Source organism: Motacilla alba, chromosome 5 (genome assembly GCF_015832195.1).
Source record: "Motacilla alba alba isolate MOTALB_02 chromosome 5, Motacilla_alba_V1.0_pri, whole genome shotgun sequence".
Classification (NCBI taxonomy): Eukaryota; Metazoa; Chordata; class Aves; order Passeriformes; family Motacillidae; genus Motacilla; species Motacilla alba.
In genome coordinates this window covers 53,567,864-53,580,099 of record NC_052020.1, presented here as the reverse complement: position 1 = coordinate 53,580,099, position 12,236 = coordinate 53,567,864, and positions in this window count along the sequence as shown.

Here is a 12,236-nt window from a genome sequence, read left to right as displayed (position 1 = left end):
GAAAATTTCAGCTCAGTGCTTCACTGGAGAAGCGGATAGTGGGAACAGTAGAGGATATATTTTTGTCTTTCATCTTCTATAACTTCCTCAGAAACTTCATTGTTTTCATCTGAATCCATACTCTGCCCTGAAGCACTCCTCCAGCCTCTCTTGGCAGCAGAGCTGTCTGTATTCTTGAAGTTCTTCCTGCAATGCAGATGGTTCTCTCTACAGAAGGTTTATCCAGGCTGGGGCTCTCCTGGAGTCAGCACAGGAATGGGTGATTCTTGCTGTTAAATGTGTATGAATGTGAAGCCACTATCACCTGGCATTAAGAAAACCCTAAAGGGAGTACATTAGGCCAGGAGTGAAGTGTGTAGTAAGGGAAATGAAATAGAGGTTTACTAGAGAGTTTACAAATTGGAAGGTGCTCTACACAACTTTTATGGTGAAGTTGCTCCTCCCTTTTTCCTTATTGCAAGAAGTGAAGTCCTATGAGTTAAGAAATATAATCCATTGGGAGATTTGGAAGGGTTTTGTGGGACATAAAACAAACTCTTTGGAGCTAACTGGTACAATGAAATACCAACACATAAACACACCTTCCAGTTAGGCTTTGCCTATTGGAAAATTTACCTTTGTCTATCAGCAAAGTCTATAAAGAATGTCAGGTTGCTCATTCTTTCACATGCCACAAAGGTCCTATTACACTGAGGTCTGGTTAATAATTTTCAGTAGGAGAAATGACTTAAACTGTTCTCAACAGCAAAAAAAAAAAAAAACACAACCCCAAAAAACCCCCAACCCCCTCCACCCCCCAAAACTAAAAAACAACCCAACCAACCAACAAAACTAAACCTCACAAAAAACCAAAAAAAGCCCCAATTTTTATATTTGCCCACATACTCATTTTCTGCTGCGGTTTGCAAGCACATAAATTTACTTTCTTTTACTTCTTCAACCTGGGTTACATAGCCCAGCTTAGAGTAGAAGAAAATATAAATTATTGCTCGATTAAAAAAGAAAAAAAAATTCTCAGCCTATTTCTAAACAGTCACAAGGGCAAACCACCTGTAAAGTCTTGAGGAAGATGTCTCTGAAGGTTTTCATTGTGCTGAATACATCTTCCAAAGACAGTTTTTTTCTGTCTTCACAAAGATAATCTGCAAGTTCTTCCTTCTTCTTTCCAATGGTGGCAAATTCCTTCTGCAGGTCCTTTGAAGCATTGAGGCTGCCCTGAGACACATTTTGTAACACAATTTATGCATATTAAAAAGTAGCATATTCTGAGCTGCCTAGAAGACTTCAGCCACTTAATAGAAAACAGTCAGTTTTAAAAAACTAACGACTAAGATTGGTTCACCATATGTGATATTTATTTGTGAATGGAATCATCTGCATTTTCCCTCATTTCATCATACAGCCATGTGGAAATGTGGCACAGCCTGGGATGATTGAGCACCAGGATTTCTACCTTACAACTTTAGTTAAGTGATCCTTTCTGAGAATACAAAAATCTAGGATGTTAGGCAATATGATTTTGAAGGTGGGAGGGGAAAGCGTATTGCAAATCTATCCACTTTTTTCCCCACAAAGCACAGTGAGACAAAACATGTTTCTGTGCTGCACTGTACACATTTATAGTTGCAGCCTACACTTCATTTTTAGGGCCTTCGTTTCTTTTACCCACAGAAAAATCTGTCTGGTCCTTGGCTGTTTCCATATCCCAGTACCACGCCACAGAAATGGAGGAAACTCTGGGATACTCCTTCCATCAGGGCACAGTGGGAGGGTAGTAATGACCCCTTTCCCATAGGGCTTTATATCCAGTTGTAACCTGAATTACACTGCCTTTAAGAAGAGAGTGTTTAGGAAGAAAGATGGGGAACATGTCACACTCACATTACCTACTTGCACAGATTTTCCATGCTGTATTTTTAAATCATCTGTCGACGAAAATAAACGCTTCTCTATTTCCAACAGTTTCTTCAAATTGGCACCTGCCTCGGCCTGCATGGCGTCAATGTGGATTCTGAAAGGTCCACAAAAGGGACAGTACATTGAAGGGGAAAGTCTTTTGTTTGCATTAACTTAAAAGGTTATTATAAACATTATCATCTCTGCAAATGAACATGGAATTAATTGTCCGACCCTGCTTTTGCAGGTAGCTCTTTTCTGTATAAATGCTTTTTCATGTGCACAAACCCTCATCTAAGAAAGACTCTGTGCTTTTGCTCTCACTACCTCCCTGGCCTCCCTGGATGGACTGTGGAAGAACTTCACTGTTCTAATATTCAAAAAACTCCAAAAAAAATCCAGCCTATTTTTATTCATAGGCAAACCAAGTTCATCTCCCCTGTGCCAATACTATCCTTATGTAGCTGGTTCTTTTCCCTCCTTGCCTTTTCTCCCCAGTCTATTTATAGTCCAAAATGGTATCTCATCTCTGTGTTACTTTATCTTGTGTGCAGATCCAAACACAACCACTGCCAAAACAACATCTTCTCTAGTTCTGAATCACTCTCTGGGCCAGACTAAATTTACTGAATCAGCAAAACCTGGCTTGGTGTTTCACAGTGCATCCAGATGTGAGCAGCATTAAGAGAATCCCTTGCAGGATTTGCACCATGCACAGTTCTCCACAGGTTGATTAGCAAATCAATTTTGTAAGTTTGAGAACTTGACTAAAGAAGAGGGCAATTACTTTATACAGAGTACATTTTTATCCTTGGCCAGCAATATCTACTTTCAGTCAAGAAAAGTATTTCTGTTATGACACAATCCAAAAAGAAATTCACAGTTGAAAATAGCATTCAGTTTAGCTTCTGCAAAGCTAACTCACAAAAGCCACAGTATTTTTCTGTTTAATTATAGAGTTAGAATACTTTCAAAAAATTATTTAGCAGCTACATAATAAATGTCAATCCATTGGCAGATTTAAAAGTTATTCCTTCTTTGAGTTACAATGACATCTAAGTATCTACACGGTGCCTGTGAATCCTCTGAATTCATAACAGGATTAAAAATGTTAATCCTGGTGCTACAAATTTGGATTCTGATTGGCGTAACTGAACATATCTCCATGACTCCTTTGAGTTAAAGAGAAAGAGCTGGTGATAGACTCATGAGGCTTTCAGGCACATGGGAGAAAGTCAGAAGTCTCCACAAACAGGTTTTTTCTTTCTACCCACATGTATTAGAAACATGTGCTGATAGTCAGCTCTGGGAGTCCTGAGATCCCCCCAGCTGCCAGTAAACCACCCCAATCATTCCCTTCTTACATAAGCTTGGTACCTTCAGATGGGCTTTCACCTAAAAATCACAGAATGTGCTGAATTGGAAAGGATGCACCAGGATCATCATGTCCAACTCCTGGCCCTGCCCAGGACCATCCCCAAGAGTCACATTGTGTGCCCCAAAATTATTGTCCAAACAATTCTTGAACTGACTGAGAAACCTCAGGGAAGATATGCTTCTATTGCAATATGTGGAAGAAGATTCTGGTCCTTGAAAATGAGGGAAATTCACTATCTACACAGTTTTCTTCTAAAGTAGTACTGGATCCACAGAAAGAAAAATCACCCTGAGCCCCACCTAAAAGTCTTAACCAGGCTGAACTATAAAAATTTCAACACTGTGTGGTGCTGAAGGGAACCACTCTCTCCTACAGCAGAGAAATCCTGTGACCTTATTACACCCCCATAAAATGACTCAGCTCCTTGCTGGCTTTAAAGAGGCTGGCAATTCATACATTACAAAAACAAACAATAACGTCCTACCCCACTGCCTTGGAAACCAAGTCAAGATCTCTGGGAAGCTGCAGGAGATCTCTGTGTTTTTTTTCAACCTCCTAAAATTGAAGAGAAAAAATGGTTATCTTATACAGGCTGTCAAAGAGCATGAAAGTTTTTCAGCTGGGCAACATCAGGACTGAAAACTTAACACTTCAGTTTCGTTCTTATAAGCATAGGGATAAATTTAGTCTTGTTCATTCTTTTTCTCATGTTGACATCCACAGGGAGTAAAAAAGAAAGGAAAAGACTCATTTTAAGTGCTCAGGCTGACACCCCACAAGCCTCCACAGTGTGCAGGCTGACCTGAGATTTTTTCTTCATACCACAAAAATAAATTTCATTTGACAGATGCATTTGGGATATGTGTCAACACAAGGGAGCAGTTGAAGAAGAGAAAGAAAACAGCACGCAGACATGTCAAGTGAACTTCAGGAAGGAAACCTAGTGTTACCTCCCTAAATATTACTGTGTATGGATGTGATCTCATCTGCACAGAGAGCTGTGGAAAAGTTTTCATGATATTTCCAGCCAAGAGGCTCACCCTCCAGGTACCTATAGTGGGATATTATTGAGGTAAAAGCCCCTTAGCTTCTGGGGAATTAATATTTCAGAATAATGCAAACAAGATTAATTTCTTAGTTTTTTTGTACCTCCAAAATATGATGAAGCAGGGTAATGTTGTTTTGGTTTGCTTTTGTTTCTGTTAGTTTGAGCAAGGCATTAATTTTAAAACCTCCAGCATCTCCACTGTGACGCCCCTGGAAGATACAGAAAAAAGTTCCTTCCTTCAGTTTTCGAGTCCTGCATTATTTTCTGTTGTCTTTAGAATACAGCAAGTAAAGACATAATTTTACTTACATAGTTCAGAAAGTTTCCAACTTTAAGAATCAATTGGCAGAACACTGGCAGTCGGCGACTGGTAAGAATTGCTAAAAAAGAAGAAGAGAAACATTTTCAATAAATGAAATTAAATTATCTGAAATAGGATTTTCATTAGGTTTGACAGTGATGGTAACAAAATTGTCATCCAAGATTATGTCAAGCCATTGTTATGGATTTGGAAAAACACCAGTACAGAAATAAATCAGCTGAATGGAAGTCAAATGAGTAACTTTCTATTGTGATCTTTTCTTTACAAGTAGATGGAAAACTAGTTTTTCCATTAAGTTTGGAGTATAGATGGGTCAACCCTGCAGCAGCCTTATGAAGAAGAACCACATACAAGAAAGTGTGTAAACTTGTGAAAGTCTATAGTCCTCATTCCCAGCACATATTGTTCTAGTTAAGAAAAGCCAAGGGCTTTGTGCCTCGTTATCATTGCGTTTGATTATCATTGGGGATGATAATCAAAAGATGCATATTTTCACAGGAGAATCTGGGGTAAGAGTAAAGTTTTTGGCAGAACTAGAACAGAAACACTAATCCTCACAATGGGATGGAGGGGGAGCAGGGATGTCAGGTGAGACTACAGAGAGCTGTTGATTGCACCCCAACAACCATAACATTGACATCAGACATCCAGGTATAGCCCTGTTTTGTGTGTAAACATAAAATTTTGCAGTTTAAGTGTTTAACAGGAGATCGATGACTCTCTAAAACCATTGAACTGAAGCTGGAATGCAAGAGCATCTTCAATAAAGAGACAACTTAAAACTAAAAGCAGGGCTAATTTTGGGTGGAGGAGTCTCCTGAAATATTGGTGAACATTATCTGGGATGCCTTTTTCTGGCCACGTCAGATTCTGGTATGTTGCTGTGTCCTGTTCCACCACAGAGCTAAGCTGGACTGCATCAGTGCACACCACAGGAAAAACTGGAATTGATTCTTTGTTAAAGACAAAAATCTCTGCTGCACACAAAAACATAACCTATACTTGTACAGGATCTGGCACTGACACCTCCATCTCAGGAGAGACCTTACTGCTGTCTACAAGTCCCTGAAAGCTTATTGTCAGAGGGAGTTTGGCCTCTTCTCCCAGTGAGAGGATGAGAGAACACAACCTCAAGCTGCACCAGGAGAGGTTCAGGTTGGACATCAGGAGGAATTATTCACAGAAAGAGTTGTTAAGCAGCAGAATGAACTGCCCAGGGAGGCAGAGTCACCATTCCTGAAGGTGTTCAAGAAACTACATGGCACTTAGTGCTAAGGTCTCGCTGATAAGGTTTTGATGGGTCAAAGGTTGGACCCAGTGATCTCAGATCTTTTCCAATCCAAATGATTCTGTGAACCCTGAAAGTGTTCAAGGCCAGGTTGGGTAGGGCTCTGAGCAAGCTGGTCTAGTGCAAGGTGCTCCTGTCCATGGCAGGGAGGTTGGAATAGGATCATCTTTAAGGCCCTTTCCAACCCAAACCATTCTGTGATTCTCTGATGAAGGAAATTTCCTTATTTCTCATCAGAACTCCTACTTCAGAGCAGAACAGCACAAACTGCAATTCTTCGGAATGTGTTCCAGGAGCAAGAATTTGCAGAATCATTTTGATGTTCACCACACATTCAGCAATTAAAAGGTTAATTTTGATTAGATTATAGCATAGGCTACCACTGATGCTAATCAAGTAGAAGAAAGTGGCTGAACCCAGGCACTGGTGCAGCACTGATGTACTTACTTTCACAGGCTGTCCTGATGGCTCGTGCTTTTGGCCACAGACACTCCAGCAGAATTTTTGTTTCCTCACAAATCAGCATACATTCAATCCTCAACTGGTAGCTAAAAAGAGATCGGTGGAAAAAAACACAACAAACACCATGAAAAACAAGCCCCACAGGCCTGATTAATTGACTTGTGTTCAGCAAGAGCATCATCCATTTTAGGCAAAGCGCAGTACCAACATTCTTATGGTCTCCTTAATGCTCTCACATGAGAACTGGATTATAAATAAATCAAACACAGATATTTCCAAAGATGTCCTAGAAACTATTATCATCTCCTCTTTCACAAAGCAATGCTGGACTGACATCTGGCAGTGACTACCTTGCATAATGAGGCCATAATTTTTTACAATTCCCGGGCAAGACTAGCCAGGATTTTAGATCTTTTTAACTTCACAAACAAATTTGAAATGACATTTATGCTTCATCACAGATTAATATTGTGGAAGGAAAACATTTTCTAAAGTACTTTTAAATCTAGCTGGAAGTTTGAGAAAATGAAAAACCCCATTTTCACCACCACATTTTCAAAAAAAGTGTCTCTGGTTGTGGCATGGCAAGTGATCAGATTTATGGAGGGCTACTGCTATTAATTATAACATATCACCATCTTTTTGTGAGCAGCAGAAAGAGTTCTCTGTGTGCACCTCATTTGACTTGGTAAAAACTGGGGAGGTGGTGAAAGCACAGGCACTGCTGTGATTCACTCTTGGATTTGTGGGCTCTCCAGTGGGTGAACTGGGATCTGTAGCCCAGGGGTGGAGTGAATCAGCAGCCTGGTGACAGGATTCAGTCTGCAGCTTCACGCCACACAGGGATAGCTGTTCAACACTCAAGAGTTTTTTCAGACCAAGGTTATTTTAACTGTAGTTTGCCAAAGGTGTCTGAAAGTCTTTCTGGCCTTTGGAAGGAAAAGAAAAATTCTCATACAAGGTCTACAAATAGCAGTCAGATGATTTATCCTGAAGACTGGATGTCAGGAACATTCCTCTAGCACAAGAAACAGAGGCCTTAATTTTTATGGACAAGTCTTGTAAGAAACATACTTATGGAAAGAAACAAGAAAGATTTTGCCTACCTGGGAACTTCCAAAAGATGTAGATAAAACTGATCTGCATTTGCCAGTTGTGATTTTTCTTTTTTGCAAGATTTCAGGCTATTTATCTAACAGGGAATAAAAGAGCAAAATAACCAAACAATTTAATTTAACAGGGAAAATAACCACACAAACATTTCTGGTGCCATTTTCTTCTCACAGGCACGGAACTTGTTTTTCTGAGCTTGCTGTGTGAACAGGCAATGGGAATAAAGCAGATGAACAATAAATTCTATGTATGAACTGGCTTGCAAGGGCAAACACGTAGGTTTTGTTTTGACTGGAAGGTCCTTTGCCTTTGTACAGCATCTCCTAGGATGAATTCCTGACCTGTAGGCAGAGATTCAGGAAGCTATAATGCACAGGCACCCAGAAACCCTTTAAAAAGATGGGTCCTTTCCCTTCCTCCTCTTTGAAATGTGCTCTGAAAGGCTCTCTATTCACCTAAGTCTACAAATCCTACTGTGCTTCATCCACTTAATTAAAATAACAGGACAGAGAGCAGCACTTGGTCTACACCTGTGTTGAGTCTCCCAACATGTTCTTGCTCAACCTTTGTGTGAAGAGGCCAGACTGTTGCTGGGATGGACTTCTCACCCCTCTGCCTTGGAATTTCATTGACCTAGATGCAGCAGGAGGATGTGGGATCCAATCATAGCTTCTTGCTTTAGCAGTGCAAGTATTTCAAGCTGAGCACACAGCACACTGAACTGTACCAGAATGACACATTTAGAGATACCTCTTGGTCTTCAGGCAGCAGTTTAAGTAGCTGTCTCAGTATCTCAGCATCCAGCTTGGATCTGTCCCCTTTCTGAATCATGGCAGCAATCTCTTCATTGGAGCTGCAAGAAGGAGAGAAATGATGTGGAGCACCGGGGGAGTAACATGGCAAAAAAAGACCTCAATCTCTCTGCTGGCACTCCAGGAGCAACTGAAGTCATTCATAATATACCTGCCTGCCATTACAGTTTGGATCATAGTCCTCAAAATTACTGTGGAGATATGAAAACGAAAAGGTTTTTCTTTTAAGCCTAAAGCAATATTCCTTATAATTTAGGTGTGCTTTTTGGCCTTTGCTCATATTTACACAACAAACCCCAAAGCTCTGCTTTTACTGTGGGCATCCAGTGTCACTGAGAAGGTATTTACATTTGAATTCCCCCACAATTTGCAGCAAAGACAAGGATAAAACCAATGGCTCACAGAAGGTTTTAACTTAAATCCTTGCCTGAAACTTTGGCAGGCAACATGTGTTTGAAATGCTTCCAGATTGCTGTGGTTTGGGCTCTGGAGAGCTGGGCTCCCTCAACCATCAGTGCTAACAGAGGCTCCAGAGCAGCCTCATCCCTCACAAGAGCAGTGGGACTCAGCTCTTTGATCCCAGCTGCTCCCAGGAGAGCTCAATCCCTACCCAGGGAATCATGCAGGAAGGGGAAATAGCATCTGCATTAGTCCATGCACCATTCTCCCACACTGAGAAGCAGTTTGTCATGGAAAAAGAATAATAATAATTAAAAACATCCCTCCGACTGATTCTGATTTATTCTTAATGAAAAGGGATTTCTTGGATGAGTTTTTTCTTGAAACCCTTTTAACATGGGCCATGACACAAAGGGCAGAGAGAGAGAGCAGAACATCCATCATCATCCTGCCATAGTTTCAGGGGATCTAAGAGTAAAGATATTTTCCCAAAAACTAGTACAAATTCCTTTCCTCCTCCACCCCTCCATGAGGGCTGTGACTTGGTAAATTTCCATTTATTTAATTATTCAAACAGTTTCCTATTTATAGAAAAACTTCTCATAAAAACTATGTATGATTTTGGATCTGAGGCCCTGGAAATGCCTCTTTAAAAGCAATGAAGTGACTTGAAACTTCCACTCAAAAATCTTCACTAACAGTTCCTGCCACAATTTGATATTTATGACAATAATGCCAAAGAAAAATATGTCTCTACATAAATGTACTCCTATTTAAGAATATTGTCTCTTTAGGAATCTGTAATCCATTCTAAATTTAATACCAGTTTGAAAAATTATATTTGTTGTCAGGAAAGAGACTGTCACCTATCATTATTTAAAAAAAAGGAAAAACGTTGACATCTTGTTAAAGAAAGATAGTACTTGAAAAGTATTTCTTCTAAATTAATTTCATTTAATATCTGAATAAACACATAGACACATCAAATCAGTAATTCAGATGCTATTCTTCAAGTCTTACCACTTAAATTGCTTCAGAAATATACTCAGAAGGAAGCTTTTCTTTGGACCTATGAATGTGATCTGTAAAAAGGAAAAAAATCAGTCAGCTAGAAATACATTTACTTCGGATTTAACAGGTTTCCTAGAGCTTTTGTTTGTTTATTGGTCGAGATTTATTCTTTTTTGGTAATATTATAATCAATAACCTTCATTGATCAAATTCCAATGATAACAATACAGGATATGAGATACGTTTTAGAAAGAGGCAAGGGCATAAAGAAGGAAATTGATTTGCTTACTCCAGTTCATAAGAATTAATATTGAAATTCCCATGTCCTCCCTGCCTCAGATGCAGACCTATCCCTCAGCAGAGTTACTTCAACTTGTTTCATTCTAAACCTCCCCTGTGGTTTTTTTTTAAGGCAGCCTCAGGCAGTGGATCTCAAAATATTTCAAACTTTCTTGTTATAAATGATTGGCAACAATAAAGAATGAATAAGCTTTCCACTTCCAAGAACTTTGCCATTTTCTACAAAAAGTGGGCAGTCTAAGTACCTCTTCTGTTTTCTTTATTTTTGGCCTTGTTTTCTCTGTAGGGATTGTTGGTGGGACAGAGAAAAGAAGCTCCAAGCTTGCATAGTCAGGTTCCACAAGCTCCTTGCTGCTGCTTGGCATCACAGCCCATATGGAGTGGCTTTCTGGAAGAGAATAAAAAGCTCAAGATGGACCACAGAGGTTGAGGAGCAGTTTCAAGGTGGTGTGATTTGTAAGAGGGAAAACACTTTTGAGGATGAATGAAATATGGTGCTCATTAGCCCTGGACAAATGTGAATTATTTAAGAGTGACAGCTCCCACAGAGAGCATCCCAAAGGTTTGAAGCCTAATTAAACCTGGAAGATTACTGCTACATTCAATTCACTGAGGTGAAGGCAGGAGATGAACTTAATGGGCTGCTTCAAATTGTTTTTGCTATTGCTGACCAGCTACACATTGGAGGATTGTGGTACCAAAACAGGGGATGCTGCATCCAATTAGGTAAACACCTCTTTTTGCAAGAGATAAAGACTCCCAATCCCAGCATTATTACCAGAATCGTTGGGACCTATCCAAAAAACAGACAGAACTTCCAAACATCATCTTGTACAACAGGGGAACCTTTAAGACAGGATCCCACCTCCTTTTGCTTTAGGAGAGATTGCAACAGTGACACTGAATGCATTGGGGATGAATCTCAGTTTGTGTCTCTGCACAAGAAAAGTGGTCCATGGCTTAGTTTTTTTATATCTGTGTTTATATATTTTATCATAGCAGCAAGTTCTTGCCCCTTATGACCCCTTGTCCTGGAGATAAGCAAGGAAGAACAACTGAGATTGGTGTTGTGTGAACTGAATATTAAAAACTGCAGCAAAACTGGAGATGTGTTTCCAGCCTCTTTTCTGGAAGTCAAACAAGACCTTCAAGCCTCTTTGGCACACGCTAACCACAGACTCTTAGGGTTATTTTGTGTGTGCGTGTGTGAAACACCACACAAATCACATGCCTGTGCTTGGGGGCTACCCTGAGGGTACACATTCCCCAGCCCCAGATCTTGGCTGATCCACCTTTTGGCTGTGCAAGAACATAACAAGCAAAGTAAAACCTTCAACTGAGAGTTCACTCACTAGTGATGCACCAGCAATTCATTAAGAAGAGCCACAGAACATGACCATTCAGAGGATCTTTCCATTCCACACACTCAGAGCATTTTGCAAACCCTAATCAGTGCAGACTCACAACACCCCTTTAACGAATAACAGAGATTGAGAGTTAAGAGAAGGTAACTTCAGCAGCCACACAGTCTCAGCCCAGAGCTTCTCCCAAACGAATATTTCCTCCGCTAATTGGCAGAGGACTGCCTTTCCATATTCATTTTATGATTATGATTGAGAGCAAGCAATAGGACCGCATGTGTGACCTGAGTTATGAGTGAAGGTTTATTCCCCCAACATCAGTGCTTTCCTTTGGCTGCGAAGTGCACGAACCCATCAGCCCAGTGCTACAAACAAGCACGTACGTCTCACCACGTCAGAGGGGAGCTTCTGCCAGTGAAGCACCTTCATCCGCAGCGTCGGTGCCTTCCTAGCGTGGAGTTGCTCCCCACACCCACAGGTAGGATGACTGCACCCAGGATTGCTGCATGGCTGACGAGATGGGAGTGATGGGGCGCTTATGCCAGGCATGGAAACAGGGGGAAGAGGCACCTTGCACCCAGGAGGTAGGGGAGGAGGTGGAGGCAGCTGTGGTAGCAGAGCTGGCATGACAGACTGTTCTTGGGAGGAAGAGGAAACATCTTTCTGTGAAGGTGATGTGCTCCCTGGACAATGCTCTGACTTCCTAGAAAGGCCAGTTGTTGGAGAAAGGCTGAAGTCTGCCCTGGGGTTCTCCTTTTCCAAGTCCATGTTAACTTGAGCATATTTGTTCACCTTGGGAAGAGATCTTCTAAGTGCTGTTTTGTGGTGATTTGAGCAGTGCATGCT